We start from the raw sequence: 12108 nt of genomic DNA, 5'->3' as shown, positions 1-12108 counted from the left end.
GCGAAAATACCAAATGAAGCTGAATCTAGAGAAGTGTGCCTTCGGAGTTTCGTCGGGCAAATTTTTTGGGCTTTATGGTATCATTTGTTTATTTCCCTCGGGATTGCGAAGCATTCTTGCAAATACAAAATCCTTTGCAATTCCATAATCTTTATCCAGCTTTTCCGGGAGAAGTTTGATCTTTGATCAAACCTGCATTCAAGGCAAGCTTTTCATAGCTGAATCCTTTGAGAGGAGAATAGGGAGAAGAATCGTCAAGATGATGCATGATATCCGGATCTAGAGGTGGAAGGTCTGTTGCATCCTTGGTCCAGGCAGGAGGAGGGAGTCCTAGCTTGGCAAACACTTCAAGATGACAATTGGAACGGTGGGGAGTTGTGTTGAAATAAGGATTTCTCCTTAGTATCGATTCCCATACCTCGTTCTCGCCATCCCGGTATGCCTGCAAGTTATAAGCGTTCAACATGTCAGCAAAAGGCTTACTATGCAAATATTTGAAGATGCAAGCCCTGCGAGCATCAGTTGAGAGGGACTCGGGCAAAATGGTAACAGCTTGCCTTTGGGACGATGACACAGCCTCCAAACCCTTTCGCCCCGCTGAAAACTTTCCTACTTCCCGCTCCAGCTGCCGAATCTTCTCCCTGGCATCATCCAAATCCGAACGAAGACGTTTGTTCTTGGAATTCTTCTCTCGGGCAATCTTCCAAGCTTGGTTTCCAAGACGAGCTATCTCAATGTCTTTGGCTTTGGAGTCTTCCCGAAGCCTGGAAACTTCATCACTCAGTCTACTGAGTCTAAAGGCTGCTTCCACTTGATTGTGGAAGTTATCAGTGAGACTCCTGCAACAACTTCAGAGTGAGTCAAGAGCAAAAGAAAAATCTTTAGAACGAAAGGTAATGAAGGAAAAACTTACATCATCAGTGATTTCATAAAATCCCTGTCTGGGATCATGGAGAGGACTCTGCTCTCGGCAGGCATTTGAATAGCAGTGCACCATTCTAGTGCCTTGTCAAGATTGTTTATCACCAAGTCAGACCTCTTCAGCGACCAAGAAGGATGGAACAGTTCATCGGCCAACCGAGGGCGCTTCCTAGTGGCAAAATCCTCTGGCTTCAGGGAAGGAGTGGAGGAGGATGTCAAACAAGCACTAGAGTTGGAAATATGAGCGGCACCTGTAGGGACCACATCTCCTCAGATGTCCGAAGGGTCTTCATCATGAAAGAAGACTCCAGCATAGCTCCAGCAGGGGCATCAACAGTCAAGGGACGACGGAAGAGGCCACGTACTCCTTGGAAGACGAACGGTCTCTTCAAGCAGAGGAAGCGTGGGAGAAGCATCAAATTGTGGAAATCTGACTTGAAGATTCACCAACAGCAGTCTCCCCACATTTAGAAGATTCATCAGCGGCAATCACCTCAGAGGAAGCAACCTTCATCGGTATTGGGGTAGTCTTCTTGCAGGAATTCGCCCTAATAAAGTCCAAGTTAATTCTTGGAGGCACTGCAAATGCAAAAAGCAGCATCAATACGAGAATCTAACAATTTATGGCAAAAAAGGGAAAACCCTAGCTTTCTGTTGAATAGATAAAGTAATGAACACCAATCAGGAAACTTCCATAATGAGTAAACCCCAAGTATGTACACTGTGGAGATTACTCAAGGAGAAGAAGAAGTTCATAACAAAACTGAATGACAGAGCAGAAGACTTACTTGTTCATATTCTGATCGAAGATATTGTTGGAGGACAAGAGTACAGAGACAGCAAAGGAGGACATAATATTACTTTGCAAATCTACCAGAAATAACTTGCAGATAGCGAGATAAGGATGAAGTCCTCTTGAGGAGCTTAAATAGCCTCAAGGAGAGATGCGACGGTTGAAAGCCCAAGTTAATCAAGGGACAAGATGGAAGAGACGCTTTGAATTCCTAAAAATGCAGGATTAACGGTCAGGGGACAACGGCTCTTCAAATTCGAAACTTGAAGGCTGAACTAGGTTTCCACGTGGAACAAAATGCACCTGATACGAGGATACTGCCAAATACCAACTATCGCACCAGTGTTAAATAATAGAGTATTTCCAATTCCTTGGGAAGAACAATTGGTATACGAATACAAGGAAACGTTAGGGCTTCGTCATAAAAGAGGGAGTGGTTGGGAGATAAAATTCAGGTGTCACAAAAGGTTCGGAAGAATCAAATTGACCGAACGAAACTCTCCCGAACGCATCTCCCTGATGTCCCGAACTTTGTCTTCAATTAAGGTACAAGTTAATCTACGTGATAACTTATATCATTCTTATATCATTTTTAAATATCTCTTGTGAGAGGGAATAAACAATTCCCTGGTTATGATATGAGGAAGTATTAATGCAATCATTGGAAGAGTTCGAGAAAAAGAAGACAGATTTCTATTTCATTAAGATCGTAGAGGGCCAACCCTTACACACAAAAAAAATTAATCCTGGAGATGGTTTCCTATTGTTCTTTCTCATTGTCAGTTGAAGAGTCTTTGTCAGAATCTTTATCCGAGGCAGGCTTCGAAGGTTCTTCGAGAGGCGGCGAGTCAGCAAGATACTTCTCAATGTCTGGGTCCGCTGGAATGGGATCCTCCTCTTCCAAAACCCAGTCGGGGAAAGGCAGCTCAAGCTTCTCGAAGATTTCCTTGTGACACACTTCTCGAAAGGGAGTTGTGTCAAAAGAAGGATTAGATTCAAGAATCTTTCTCCAGACAACATTCTGCCCTTCTCGATAAGCTTGAAGGTTGAAGGAGCTCAACAGGTCATTAAAGGGAACGTTGTTCAAATATTTCCGAATGCAGTCCCTCCGAAGATCTTGGGAAAGATGTTCGGGCTTGCTAGGAACGGTCATCTTCTTCAGCCATTCGTTATCCTTGGCCTGGAACTCAAGGCTTTCACCGAATGCGACAACAGCATTCTTCTGCTTCTTGGCCTCACGTTCGGCGGCAACAGCACGAATGGTTGACGAGTCAAGTTCTTTCTTCAAAGAATTCATCTCCTCATCATGCTTCTTCTTCAACTCTTCGGCAACTTTCCTCAACCGGTCCACCTTAGAATTTGATTTCGCCAGATTCTCTTCACAAGTCTGGAGCAAGAAACTGCTACGACCAACTCAACTCAATGCCTCCATGTGTTGATAGAAGCTTAACACAGCATTCCTGGAAGGACAGGGAGATTATCAAAAAATCCCAGAAGAGATTACAAAGCAAGTAGTAAAGGCTCAAGAAAAATAATACCTTGAGGAAAGACGAACGAGAACGGCGTCTTGCAGGGTCTCAAATGCCTGACGGTCAGCAGGCATAAGGCCGAGAGAGCTCCACTTAGTGGCCTTCTCAGGATCCTGCGTGACTCGGTCTTTCTGCGTCAGCGACCATTGAGGAACGAAGATCTTCTCAGAATCTTTTTTCTTCTTGGATTTCTTCGAGGCGGAAGCATCGACCGAGTCATGCTTCCTCTTGGTTCGAACAGGAGAGGGGATGTCTACCTCTTCCACCATTGGTTTTTTCCCTCTCCCCAAAGCCTCAACCACTTGCTTCAGGTTCCTGATACCCTTGTAAGAAGGGACTGGAGGTGGCACAGAGGCTACCCATTCTGCAATCAAAGCTCGAGGAGACCGTTGCTCTGCAATCACAACAGCCTTGGCAACCCTCACCCGAAGGCTGTCTGGATTCATTCTGGGGGGGCACTACAATGAAAAACGAAAGTCAGAAAGTTGAAAAAAGTTCGCAGTACATTCAAGAAAGTGAAACGTGGCAGTTAGAAAGCTCACGTTGAGCCAACTCCCAGTATTGAAGAATGGAGTTGTATTCCATCTCATATCCATGTATCTCTTGATACCATGGAATTGACATAATCTTCCCGACGGCAGCTCTGTCTTCTTTGGATAAGGGAGGGACCCGGTTACCCTCCGAATATCAAGTGTACAGCTTCCAGGCAATCGGGAAATTAAGATCTGATTGAGGCGCTCGGAAAAAAAAATACCGCTTGCACCACCCTTTATGATTGGAAGGGCAAGTTCCTTTGGCAAGAATGTTGCCCGACCAATCAAGCTCAACTTTGTTGCGCTTAGAAAGCACAACCCAACCGGGAGGATGGGAAAGAGAAAGAACATGAAAATGTATAAAAAGAGGAAGAGAAGGTACGATGCCAAGTTTAAAGCATAAACCCAAGAAGCCGACGATGAGACGCTAGCTATTGGGAAGAAGCATTCCAGGACAAATATCCCAATGATTCAGAATGGCAGAAAACAAAGTATTAAAGAAGGGAAAGCGAACTCCGCTTTCCAGGGTATCTATATACAGGGAGAATTCGCCCGGAAGGATCGAATCTACCCTCTTATCAGAAGTGGGAGCCCTAAGTTGATACGAAGAATGAAAGTCAAAACATTTGACGGCTAAAGGAAGGTTTTCCTCAGTATAGGAGGAAGCAATAGAGCCAGGTCCATCGGCGGACCTAGTGGGTTGTTTGGACTGCCCAGAAGATTCGGCGGTCACCTTCGGAGTCATGGAAGGTCCAGAATTAGGAAGGGCAGAAGAAGTCTCAGGTTTTTCTTCTACTTTTCTCTGTTGGCTAACTTCTGTGAAGTCAAGCAAGAGAGCAGTTAGGGTCTTCTTGTCACTATCTGACTGCTCAGAGGAGACAGGGACAAGGGCCTCATCACCACTATCGCCATTATCGGCGCTAAGTGCAGGGGAAATTTCAGAAGAAACCCTACCGCCCTCCATTACAGAAAAAGTCGATTGTGGTTTCTAGAGAAAAGAAACCTAGAAACGGAAGTAAACTTTGCAAGGATTCAGTAAACTTACTGAATCACTGAGGCAGAAAGCTCGAAGACGAGAGGATCGTGAAGGCGCGAAGAAGATGACGAGGTTTCAAAATTCCAGACAAGGAGAATGAAACCTACGGAGACAACGAACTGCTTTTAAGCACCCGCACGAGTGTCTCAACCTTAAAGACAACGCCCAAGGTGTGACTCATTCATCTGTGATTTCGATTGCAACATCAAGCTCTCCGGATTGGCTAAAGATCTTCATCTTTCAATTGTATTGCAATTTGGGGCCATTGGCAAAACTTTGCCTCATATTTAAATTATATATAACAACTACAAAAAAGAAAAAAAGAATGTATTGGTCTTTGAGGGAAAAAAATTCCGACCTGCCGGATTCGAACCAGCAACCTAAGGATCACCTGTTAGGTATTATTCAACTACAGTCCTCCGCTCTACCAACTAATGTCGGAAGCATTGTGGCTGTTGGGATTCGAGCCCAGGTCTCCACGGCCACAACGTGGAATTCTCACCACTAAACTACAGCCACAAGATCTTATTTGATTGGAATTTTATAAGTAATCACACGTAAATCTATAACTAAACATTCCGAGCATAGGCCCCCCAAAGGCCAAAATGTGGAAAGAAATTATTGATGAACACCGAAAAAATTTTATTTTGCGGGTACAGATAACTAATAATTTTGCTTAATTGAAAAATATCAGGCTCAAGAAGGGTTCTCAACCGAAGCATTTCTGATAACGTTTTCACCGTGCAGGAATTTTTTCCGTTTTAATTCAGCCCAATCGAAATGTCTTTATCTTTGTTGTTCTTAATTGATACATCCAATTTCACATTTTGGAAGAAATCTAAAGAAATTCTTAGTAGGACATTGCCAAACATCATACTCCCATTGCATAAATGAAAAAAAAAAAAAAAAAAAAAAGAATTAATGAATACAAACAATTACCAATCTGTTGTCGCAGTAAGGATATCTAGTTTTTCACCCACGAAACCCAGGTTTAACTCTTGGCAATGGAAATGTCACTTTAAAATAATAAACAAATAAAACATAATAAATAAATAAAAATTGCCAATAAGAGCATAAATTTTATTTACAAAACGCCCTTTGAGATTTTGTATTGACTTTTATGATTATAGTAGCTGCAAAACTTTTACAAAAGGGAACTTTTTTTGTGTGGTGCAGTGATGAATCTAATTTATCTAGGTTGTGGACATTGATTCATTTCCTTCTATTGTGGCATTTGATGTTTCTTGACCATATTCTCAGCTAGGATTTCATAATCCTAGAAATGAACTTAGGGCCTGTTTGGTTACATGAGTCTCGAGATTTCAAATATCTAGAGATTTCAAATCTATAGATTTCAAGTCTATGGAGTTATAATTTATAAAATTAGATGTTTGGTTGTGGAATGAAATTTGTGGATTCATCCTAAAAAATTATTTGATCGACGTGATTTTTGTGAATGTACAAATGTATAGCTTTTTTGAAATCTCTGGGATTTCACCCTTACCCATAAATCTACAGATTCACGTTTTTAGTGTAAAAATGTGAATCTCTAGATTTCATGAATCTAGAGATTTTTACAACCAAACGGGTAAAATTCTCAGATTCATGAATCCAGAGATTTGAAATCTCTAGATTCATGTAACCAAACAGGCCCTTAGAGTATCTATTTTTTTTCTCCAGAATAACTCTCTTTCAACAACCAATCCAATTATTAAACCAGAACAATATCTTACCAAGGCAAACCTCCAATCAAACATACATGTTTCATTATCATCATCATCATCTGTATTGGAATGCTGATGTGGGAGTTAAAACTCTACACTTGTTAAAGGAAAACCACATAATCCCTCATTTCCCTCATAGAACACAATTGAAAACATATTGAATTGGTTTCCCTGTGGAATAATTCCCTTTAAGTCTTTGAAGGATAGATTCAAGACTTCAAAAAACGTCAAATCTGCCAATTGAATTGGGATTTCTCCAGAGGGTTTGTTTCTTGATAGATCTAGTGACTCAAATCCACTTAGATTTCCCATGGAAAATGGAATTTGCTTGTTAGGCTATTTTTGGACACATTTTGCACTTTCAATGCTTTTAAATTTCCCAATGCATTGGGGATCTTTCCTACAAAGAAATTGTTGGATAGATCAATGGTGGTGAAGGTGGTTAAAATTTTCTGCATTTCCAAGTACACTCCCTTCTCAGCGACTGTAATTTTGTCTTGATAGTAAATGAGTGCCTCACGGATCTTTTGGGAAGATTCTTTGAGAAAACAACGTATCAACACATTATTGACTAGAATGACCGGATCATTCCAAGTAATGCCATATACTCTACTGTGCTAGTCTTTAAAAAGTTTGGAAGCCTCTAGGCATGAATGAATTGGGACAAATAAGACAAAAGGCAAACTAATAATGGACGAAAGAGAGTGAAAAAGAGAAGAAAAGAAACTAATGCATCTAATTGCTGCTAGCTTTCTTTCCTTGACCTTAACTGCATAATGGGTCTTATGGGGGTGAGGCTAAGAGTCAAATCTTGAAGAATATAAGATGTGAACTTAGATTTAAGACTACCAAAAGTAGAACTTAGGAGTGAGTGATGGGTCATCTAAGCAAATGCTTTAAGACTTCTTAGTGGGTGGCGGGTCATTTGCGCAAATGCTTTATGACCCCTTAGTCGTGGCTGTCAATCCGGGCAAACACGTTTTTTCTTTTTTTGGGTAAAGCGAACACTTTAAGACTTCTTTGGTGTGAGAAAGTCATTATAGAGTTTGGAAGATACCTTTCCTTGTGTTTTGGAGTCTTCAAATTTACATAAGCAATGGAACAGTGATTGTCTTTTAACATGGAAAATCGACTTTTCTTTTTAAAAAGAGTGATAACAATTAACAATGGAATTACTTATATTTGCTTGGATAAAGTTATATATTTTCCCAATCTTCTTCTCATTTTTGGTGCCTTCATACACTTTTATGGTGGATGTTGGGGAGATAAAAACATTAGGGGCAATTTGGTTACATGAATCTAGGACTTTGAAATGAAATAAGATTTTATATTTATGGATTTCAAATCTGTAGATTCATGATTAAAAAAATTAACCCAATACTGAAGAAAAAAAGTGGAATTCCTAGATTTTGTAGATCTATGGATGTTTTACTTTTACAACCAAACAAGTATAAATCTCTTACTCATGAATCCAGGGATTTCAAATCCCTAGATCAAGATAACCAAACAGACCCTAAAAATGAGAAATTATTAAAGTAAAATTTAAGATGGTTAAACCTATGGGGAGTAAGACGGATGAGGTAGAACCAGCCATGGTTATATTTAAGACAATATGGTGTTCACGTATTGGATAGGGCTACAAATTTGATGCGAACAACCAAATCCACCTTAGCCTGCCTTGAGCTCAAATGGGGACTAGGTTTAATGGATTATGGTTGAAAATTAACATGCGTTAAGAGTTTGAAGCTGGGCTGAGTTAGGGTTGAGGCCTCAAGCCAAAAGTGAAGCAGCCCAATCCCGTATGTAATAAGTATAATGTATATTATTAATTGTTAAGAGATTATAGGAGTACCATATCAAAATGTATTTTCTCAAATTACCTTCCATTCTTGATTCATCTCTGATAGAGTGATATCTTAAAATGCTAGAACACACCATATATGGTAAGAAATTTCGCTAAATTTTGCAGAAACTTGCCAAACTTTCTGTGTTTCGACATATGGTGAGACAAAATCACATGCAAAATTGAAATGTAACTTACCATTGAAGTGCGGGGGAAATTTCCGAAATCTTAATGAAATTTCAATGAATTCCAAAATTTCACCGAAATCTCACAGCAACCTTTGCCCTAACTATAAAAAAAAGGTTGAAAACTGAAGGAAAAAAATTCCTATAATTTCTGCACAAATTTGGGATTTTAATAGTTTCACTGGATAACGAAACCCCTAGTTTTGGCAAAATTTTGCACCTTGGAACACACCCTCTAAGAAAGAGAAGCGTGTGCATAATGTTGCAAGAGTAAATGGGTAATGGCAATTCCAGCCAGTGAACAACAGAACAAGTTGTTAGAAAGGTTTAATCAAACCAAGTCTTCTGTCATATCCATAGGGTATCAGACTGCTAATTCTGTTACCACTGATATCCAGATTACTCAATTCCTCGAGGCCCTTAACTCAATTTACTGGAACTACTAGCTAGTAGCATCAAGAAACAGAAGAGTGTGCAAAATTAAAAAGTGTAATATGATTCGCAAATCAAAATTAACCATGTATTCATAACCAACCATCCCAGAAACCATTTGGCAGCATGTTCTCTTCATATGAAGCTTTATCTGGACAAATAATCATGGAAGCAGCATATTGTCTCTTATTAAGGTGTATGCCTTCATTTGAATCAAAGGAAATACAGTGTTAAAGAGTGTCATAAAATAGTTATAATTTGGATCTACGGAATTCAAGGCAAATTCATGTTGACCGCCTAATACCGGGGTTGACTATTCTGATTTTAAGATAGCTTCAAGCCTAAAATGATGAACTGATTGAACAGAGTTCATCTTTGAACTGTCTTGTTGTTAGAGTCCAGAACTCAAAAAGTCTAATATTTGATTGACAGTTCATGTTGCTTTGAACCTTATAGTATCGTCAACATTTGATTTGCATTCAGTTGGGTGAAGTTCATAGAATTGTTTTCGCTTTGGCGTAGTTTTGATCACTTAATCCGTGTATAGGCCAAAAGTATATGGGATGACAATTATTCCGAAGAACTTGTTGTTTAGCTCTCATGCTCTGTTTTCTGAACCAACTTGAAACGCAGGTGAGAGATCTAGCCATGAAGTGATGGGATTCAATCATGTGGAATAATTTAATCCAAAAATTAGAGTAAATCCAATAATTACTCTTAAGCCTAGATGTATACCCATAAGTAATGGGGAATTTAGGAAAATTTTCACCTGTACAAATTGAGAAAATATGCAATTATAAAAGGGAATTACATAATTTATTTTAAAATAGAATACAACCACGTGCTGACGTGCATTTGCACATGTAACCTTACTAGTTTAAATAAATATAAAAATAAAAATGGTACCAAGAATTTGTAAGAAAAATTAAAATAATATATAAAGTATAACATTTGAACAAAACAAAGAATACAAAAAGATTTGCCATGAAAGAGAAGTTCATGCTTTCATATTGTTGATGCAAAATCTTGCTCAACCGTCCAAGCTAGTGTACCTGCAAAAACGTGCTCGACCGTATTAGTTGAGTAACGCCTCTGATGAGCTAGTAAGTAACAAGCAGAATTTAAAGAACAGAAAGCCCAATGCAAATTGTTGATATCAAAGGGAATAACTCAAGAATACTCACCTCCTCCTGCCCATCTGTTAGGTTTATATAGATATTTAGGTAGCTTTTCTGTACAGTGATTGTAGAGTCCGATTAGGGTTCAAATTGTAGAATTCGAGTTGGGTTCTACAAAGTAAGGATCTTTTACGGTTTTACCCAACTGCAAAACTTATCCCGAACATCATGGAAGTTGATTGTGATTGGAACTCTGTGTGTTACTTAGCTCTTATGGTCGGACAGTTCTTTTTCTAATCGGCCCAGACCAATGGGTTGGACCATCGGCGAATCTGACCATTAACACATGTAATAAATAGTATAATTGTATGATATACCTTCTAATCTCATTCCAAAATCAGATTGCAGCCAAACCTAACATGGGTTGACAATGGAGAATTATTAGATCAAGAAAATCTTCTACCTTGGAATATGGGGTGCATAATACCTTTAAAATGGTGACCCAATTTATTTGGCGGTTTTACTTGAATCTCCGAGAATTTTTTTTACCAAAAGTTAAAATACAAGAAATCTCTGAGACTCTGGACCCAAAAAAGAGTTTCTGGGTTTGACCCATATTTTTATCTCTTTAAATTAATTTATGGGCCTTTATTTTCTTAAGTTAAGGCTTCACATGTGTTTTGTTTAAATTGATATATTTTCCATTAACTCCACTTAGGCCTTCTAATATCGACTAACTTACTTAGTTATAGCTTGGGCTTGGCTTAACTTTTGAGTGGTTTTTTTTTTTTTTTTTTTTTTTTGGGGTTCAAAGGGGCTTTATTAAGCTGGAGGATGGGATATTAATATGCCTCAGCAAGAGTCGAACCATGACCTCTTCACTAAGAGGTGTTGGTTTCAACCACTAGAACAGCTCTACGTTGGCTTAACTTTTGAGCTTTATAGATAAATTGTTCTACTTTTGAGTGGACCCATCAATGGAGAGTAATTTGTACTCCAATTAATAGTAAGGGGACTAAGGGCGTTTGATCTGTTAACAGTTTGATATATAAACTTGGGGCTGCCACAGGACCGGGCTGGGTGGAGTTTTTTAAAATTCAATCCCAGTCTAGAATGTTCATATGAAGTCTATTTCTGCCATGACTCTGGCTTAGGGCCGAAATTTCTTATCTTTGAATCCTAATGAGCCATTCCATTCCAATCCTGATTGGCCTTGTCCCTCTAAAGTCTAGAAATGGCCTTAGAAAATTTGATATAAAAACATCTCAGCTAATTGTAAATGAGATGCCCAATCAAACAATAAAACTTTCAAAATCCAAACTGTTATTTAAAAAAAATTCCAAGGTAATATTGTTGTTCATGTGTTAGTTTTGATATAATAATATATCAACAAGATGCACAATAGAAACACAAAATTTCCATGGTCTTTTCAGTTGTTAAATCTAAATCATTTGTAAAGAAACAATAGAACCTCTGAGCTATTGTCTTTGTTAAATCTAATATCAATAATATTTCAAGTTAAAAGCACAACAAAAAAATAAAAATTTCATAATCTAACATGGCATTAAATTTGAGTCATCTAACATATGGAAATTGCATGAAGCAATAAAACTACCAACCTTGCTATTAAACTTGATACAAAAAATCAAGAAAAAAAACATAGAAGTGGAGTTGTAGGATGAAGTTACATAGGATCAAGATCAGTGCCTGGACCAAGATTATAAAGATCAGTATTAATGTCAAATTCGGGAGGGGGGGACCTTCCCTAAGCCTAAGAAGGGCCTTTTCGGTAGTGACAAATAAACATACTCATTATTTTGATATATTCAAAATAAAATAGTGAGCATGGAGTTGATTAATAACACTCATGTATCATGTTTGATTGAAGACCAAATACTTACAATGATGCTCATGGAGTAATCAAAGGTAATGGGAATTCCAAAAATGTGAACACATTGTTAGAAAGATCAAGTACTGCCCAATAGTATCTCACC

At 38.7% G+C, this 12108-nt stretch overlaps 1 non-coding gene across 1 annotated transcript; it reads right to left on the bottom strand.

Moving 5' to 3' along the window:
* Positions 1–5259: 5259 nt before the first annotated feature.
* TRNAH-GUG (transfer RNA histidin (anticodon GUG)) lies at positions 5260–5331 on the bottom strand. Its single transcript has one exon. It is a non-coding gene; the product is annotated as a tRNA-His (tRNA).
* Between the last annotated feature and the right edge of the window lie 6777 nt (positions 5332–12108).

The sequence above is a fragment of the Hakea prostrata genome, chromosome 7 (assembly GCF_041222555.1).
Source record: "Hakea prostrata isolate BN-2017 chromosome 7, UWA_Hpros_2, whole genome shotgun sequence".
Classification (NCBI taxonomy): Eukaryota; Viridiplantae; Streptophyta; class Magnoliopsida; order Proteales; family Proteaceae; genus Hakea; species Hakea prostrata.
Note: the sequence above shows the minus strand (reverse complement) of the source record. Positions and strands in the feature narration are given on the sequence as shown.